The sequence below is a fragment of the Hermetia illucens genome, chromosome 1 (genome assembly GCF_905115235.1).
Source record: "Hermetia illucens chromosome 1, iHerIll2.2.curated.20191125, whole genome shotgun sequence".
Taxonomy (NCBI): Eukaryota; Metazoa; Arthropoda; class Insecta; order Diptera; family Stratiomyidae; genus Hermetia; species Hermetia illucens.
This window is the reverse complement of record NC_051849.1, coordinates 182,476,441-182,482,689: the sequence shown is the minus strand read 5'-3', so window position 1 is coordinate 182,482,689 and position 6,249 is coordinate 182,476,441.

Here is a 6,249-nt window from a genome sequence, read left to right as displayed (position 1 = left end):
GATCACTCTCAACAGAGGGCTTCGGCACAACATTACGCCGTAGTGTCCTTCAGAGGTATTGCCTCAGGCCACTGCGTAAACCTGTCGATGATTGTAAGGCAATACTTATAACCGTGCGAGTCTCGCAAAGGGCCTATGGTGTCGAGGTGTATGGTGTGGAACCGCTTGGTAGCGCGGGGAAATGAGCTGACTTCTTTTCTTATATACCTGGTGACCTTATACTTCTGGCATGATCCACTCTCTGGCCCAGGAGTTGATGTCCTTACTCATGGAGGGCCAGAAGTATTTCTCGGTGACTAACCGATTTGTCGTCCTGATGTCTGGATGCACTACGTCGTGAACCACTTGGAACACTTCCTTGCGAAAGGTGGCCGGAATATATGGCCGGGGTTCCTTTCCGAGTATTCGCAGCAGAGAGAGAGGTTCGAGCTGAAGATGGGCAACTCCTGAAATTTGTATTGTGGGTTGGATTTGAGGCTCTGAAGTGCTGCGTTATCCTCCTGCGCCTTGATGATAGCCGAGAAGTCGAGTGAGGCGGGGATGTTAACCTGGGAGACACGAGACAAAGCGTCAGTAACTATGTTGTCCTTGCCGAACACGTGCTGTATGTCCGACGTGAACTGGCTTATAAAGCTCAGGTGTGGAAGCTGACGAGGGCACGCTTTATCGGGCTTCTGTTTGAAAGCATACGTTATAGCCTTATGGTCCGTGAACACTGAACGGCCTGCCTTTTAGGGAGAAGCGGAAGTACTTAATACTCAAGTTCGTGGCGAGCAGTTCTCGATCGTAAGTGCTGTAGTTCCTTTGAGCGGGGTTTAACTGTCTGGAGAAGAAGCTCAACGGCTGCCAGACTTGATTCACCTTTTGGTGAAGAGCAGCACCTACTGCGAAGTCAGAGGCATCAACAAAAATGCACTGATGAGGTGGTATGCCACCCTTCCATGACTGTCGCCAGAAAATTTTATTAGTTTGCGATACAGACGTAGGACATCCATTAGCGAGGTATGCGGTACGCTGTCGAAAGCCTCACACACGAAAACCATTTAGGCGAAATCGACACACCAATACCCTTTACCTACTTCGTCACTGAAAGGTGCACAATGAGATTTCGTGCCCATTTGTCGTTGGAGCTGCTCCTCCTGTGTGTAGTCTTCTTGGAATGTGGCTGATTAATAACATCTTTACGAATGCGTCCTCCTTAAGTTCTTTCACGATCTAATCTGGATTTTCACCTCGCCATTTGCGGGAATAAGTTCTGCAGCATGATTCATTTTTGGGCCACCATGTAGGTGGCCGCTAAGTGTAATGCTCTCGAAATACATAACACAAACCCGAATAATCTGGTTTCTGGCTCTATAATGTACCATACGTCCGATCGACCAGACCCGAAAAAATCTGAAACAGGATGCGGTCGCAGTTGTTTGTAATTCCACTGCCCTAATTCAGCGGGCAAGCATAAGAATCATCGGATATTATGTCACCGTCACGCTTGATGAAGCATAACAGTTGGAAATATAAACGTCAGCGACTGCCTGTTCCATTTTGGGCTAGCAGAATTTTTATTGTTTGCCGATACTACATTTCGGAAATGTTAGAATCTAACACACTGAAGGACCGAACAGTTGGTTCCAGAAATATAGTATCTGAAAAACAATGAAAGAATTCGTGCCCCGGTTTTGTTGTATAGGGGCCAAATTAATTTTCAACATTTAGCACTAGCAGTGAGGATAAGGCGTCTGGGTGCACTAGCAAGCAGCTGGCAGGTAGCGCTAGTTGTTTTTGCTCCTTATTACAGCTAGCGGAACGTAGATTATGCCAGCCGAGGGTCCATCGAGAGCGAAACGCTACTGGCCAGTTTGTTCACTGCTTCATTTGCCTCTTTATTGTTCGGAAGGGCAGAGGAGAAAGATTTTGAGTGAACCGTCTAGACTATTTAGTTCGGCCCTGCACTAACTTACCAGTTTGGTAGTTATCGGCGACTCTGAAACTGGAAATGTGTGCACATGCATAAACACCTATTCTGTGTTATTTGTTATTTTCATTTAGAGCGACTTTTCTTTGAACAACTTAACGTCCTTTGTGGGAGATACATGTACATACATATATTAAGCCTTCCTAAGCCTTTATTGCTTATTAGAATGAAAATGTCACCTTGAGGGAATCTTCCACCAGCAATACATATTTTATATAAAGCTTCTTTTTCTCCGTTTATTGACTCTCCCTTGCTAGGTAGCATTATATTATTGTTAGGCTTCTTAATGGATGCCTAAATTTCCCAAGCGAAATCTTGCTTGTAACTATTATAGTTTTAGATTATGTATCAAGATGTTGTCAGGTACGCATCTATTCCCGAAAATCTTTTGGAATAGAGCAGGGTCGCGGAGAACTATGCAGAGTCCCACCATCTTATCTTCCTTAGATTCAGAACGCCTAGTTGATATGATTGAAATTAGCATGTTGCAAAGTTTTTACTCTTTTTATTCTCATTTTTATGTACTCGGGGAATATTGTGGAAAGATTTAAATCCCCAGTCACTACTCGTATATCTGCTCTAGCCAAAGGTTGAAGAACTTTACCTTACTTGATAGTGTACTCTTGTTAGCTTCAATAAGTAGGTACTTTCTACTTACATAGAACGGATTGCATCATAAATAAAGATTGTGTGATCTTTTTAATAATCATTATCTGGTGTTTATTTGCATCCAGATATAATTACGGATTATCAACTAATTAATTTCAGTCTTTGCCAACCTCATTATTATGACAAGAGTGAGTGTCATTTTAGTAATAAGCCCCATTCACGCTCAATTTGAACGAGGGGCAATATTTGTTCGAGGATGTACAAGCCATGGTTACACAACAAGATGACAAGTCTGCAATTATTCCTGTGCAGACTTTGTTTGGTGTATACCTGTTGGACACTTTATGGACTATGATGGCTGGTGTTTGATATTATCGACAACATGAGGTAGCCTTTGTTGTCCGGAAGAATTGCACCCTCAACATCACAGTTTTCAGGCCAATCAACAAAAGAAAGAGCGGGTTTTGAATGGAAACTAAATTATTCAACGTTTGGTTAATCAAAGTGTAGGCTACAATGGAAGGCAATGACGACCCAGTAAAATTCAAATTTTACAGACGTCTGAAGTTATGTCAGGATGTAACATAACGGTGAGTTTGCCAGGATGTTTATGGTAAGCATTCCATGTTCGGAGTTTATTTGGCCGATTCGTCGTCCCTAGCTTTCTACAGTTTAATTTGTTTCCTAATACAGTTGCCCAGAGTGGAACTGCATAGGGGAGCACGGAACTCTCAACTTGTGAAATAAGAAGACATCGGCTTGCTCTCGGCCTACCAATGTTCGGTAATATATCCGAGATTATTATAGCTATAGAAGCCGCTTTATTTTCTGCACACTTAATAAATTTTTTTTTTGAGGTTCAGCCTTTCGCCGATTATGACTCGCAAGCATGGTATGGGTAAATAATTTGTTCACCAACTTCAATTTTTATTGTGGTTTTCTTTCTTCTCTTGCTGGCCAGAACTGTTTCTGTTTTATGTTGTCCTTGTTATGGACATTGTCACCCGGGAAATCTAACTTCCAGCGCGTTAAACATTACTTTATGCAGATGATGTTCTCCTAGCGCCCAATAGCAAAAATGATTTCGAGCAACTTGTCCAAAAATGGAATGATCGCCTTATGCAATACGGTCTCAAATTAAATCTGAATAAAACTAAATTTTTGACGACCGACCCCCTTAACCTGGATAAAGTGGCGTTTCACAACTGACGTTTTTTGTAATCGACGTATCAACAAACGTCTCAAATCACAAATTTACCGCAATGTCTCTATAGTCCTGAGTTTGGTCGACTAAAAAGAGAATGAACGGCGTCTTCCGGTAATGTAGACGAAGCTATTGCGTTGAAGAAGTGGTGTGGCATGCTCTGATCACATCTGAAATGAGGATATCCGCGATAGATACGGGATTGCACCGACCGTGGAAAAATTGCGAGAGAGGCGTCTTCGATGGTCTGGTCATTCGCGCTAACGAGAATTCATTTCGCAAGATCGGCCTGAAGATCGAAGTTCCTAATACAGGCCGAAACAACGGTGGCTTGATACGTTAGATGTGAATGCATTCAGATCAGGCTTTTGATAAAACAAAATGGCGAAACCGATCAGGACGAGCTGGTCTCCGCTTGTGAACGAGACAAAGGGTGAAGAAAAAGAAGTGACAGGGTGGGATTTGTCCACAGGTAATTATCCCCCATATATATTCGTTCGCGTAAATTTGGGCCTCTTCTAGGGGTTCTGCTACTATTGTTGTTCGTATATCATCCGCGAAGCCAACGGTCGCCACGATCTTAATGAAGCGTTGCGTGAATGCTTCATCGTCCATAATTAAATCGAGTGAAGGATTTGGGCTTGAAGATACTCCATCATACATAATTAACGCGAGTCAGGGACTGGGGCAGAATCTTGGGGTATGCCAAAACTTGTCGGGAAAATTTGCGACCCATCGTCTGAGTGTCAGTACAGTCTTCTCCTCAGGAGAGATATGACAGCAATGCGTACAATATCTCGCCTTATGTAGTCGGAATTGCATATGCAATAATCTATTGTGAATTATTCTGTCAGATAGTTTACCATTGATATTTACCAGAGCATGGAGATTACCCTCAAGAGATTTGTCTACCGGACAATTAATCCTTTGCCCGGATTTGTATGGTGGAAGAAAAGCATTGCTCATTTTCGATGTTCTTCGATCACGCAGCGCATTGATGTGCGGCGATGTGTTTATGGCTTGCCACATATTGGATGGGGAAAGATGCACAGGTACATGAATCAAAGGGGCCACCGTCCAGTGAAGGCATGCCGTAAAAGTTTTGCGGAAACTTACCAGACACTGTCTTGAATGCTACTTTCAAGACGATATTCGGGATTCCATACAACTCCGGGTTTTACATTCGGTGAGCTTTTTTGCGGCATTTAAAAATTCCTCATTTATCACTACAAGAAGTTTGTGGGGATTTATAGTACATGAACTGCAGGTAGCTAGTATAGCTCACATTTTCTGGGAAAAAGTGTTGACCATATTTTGCAACAATTTAGAGCAAATGATCGTTGATCGTTATTTTTATATTGCAGATGTAACTTTTCGAATTCTGATCGGTTCCTTCTATGCAGAGAGCACCTCTTAGCTATGATAAAGGATTTTTCAATATTTTTCAATGCATCAATAGAACGTTATGTTGATCATTCTCCGCATTATCATGTGAAAACCCCAATCCATTAACGGCAGATTGATTCCGCGCTGTCTTGCCTCTTTACAAATCGCTGCGCACCTTTGATATCCACGAATGCTTCTATTACTTCGGACATAGCCTTTCCATTTTTCCGTGAGACCATGGACTGCTGGCTCTATGGGTTTACATTTCTGCCAGGCATGTTACCCACAATAAAATGACCACCTAGGAATGTATGTTTCCCTGATGACCCGACCTACTAGTCCTTCCAGTTCTATTAGTGGAAAGGAAGTTAGACTGATCGACTAAGAACTCTTTGTGCCTCCGTGTAAGTGGGTTTCCCTGATTTTGGCCTAAGTATGGCCTTCACATTACGCCAAGAAATTTGTATATTAGCGTTTGTCAGAACTAGGCGGTATATATTCCCAATATTTAGATTCAGTGCATCCATTCCTTCTATTATTAGAAAGGAGTGTTGTCATCCGAGCCCACAGACTTGTATCTATGGAACAAGAAAAATGCCTATTTTACTTCCTCTAATTGTATTATTTTGCACACCAAATTCCAGCCTCTCAGTTAAGTTTTATATGTACTTTCGGCTTTGAGTTGATATTTTAGTTGCCTCCTGGAAAGCGCACTTCAGCAAATCACTTGCCGTTTCTTCGTTTCTTCATTAGTTTCTTTGTACATCTTGCTCTGTAAACTTAGGTTAGTCTGCTTCTAACTACATTCACTGATAAGGATCTGCTTCAACTTCGAGCTAACCTGAAGTGAGTGAGTCTCTTCGCAAAACCGTTTCCACGATGGTCGTCTAGCCCACCACATGCTCTTGTTTAGAGCTTGACGAGCTTCTCTATAATAATTCCACTTAACAGCCGAATCAAACTTCAAAATACGGTTGGGGGTGCCATTGCCTTTCTCCTTTCTTTTGCTTAATCCCAGTTTCACCATTTCGGAAAGTTTTGTTATATTGGTTGTGATCATCTGGATTGTTTTCTTAAC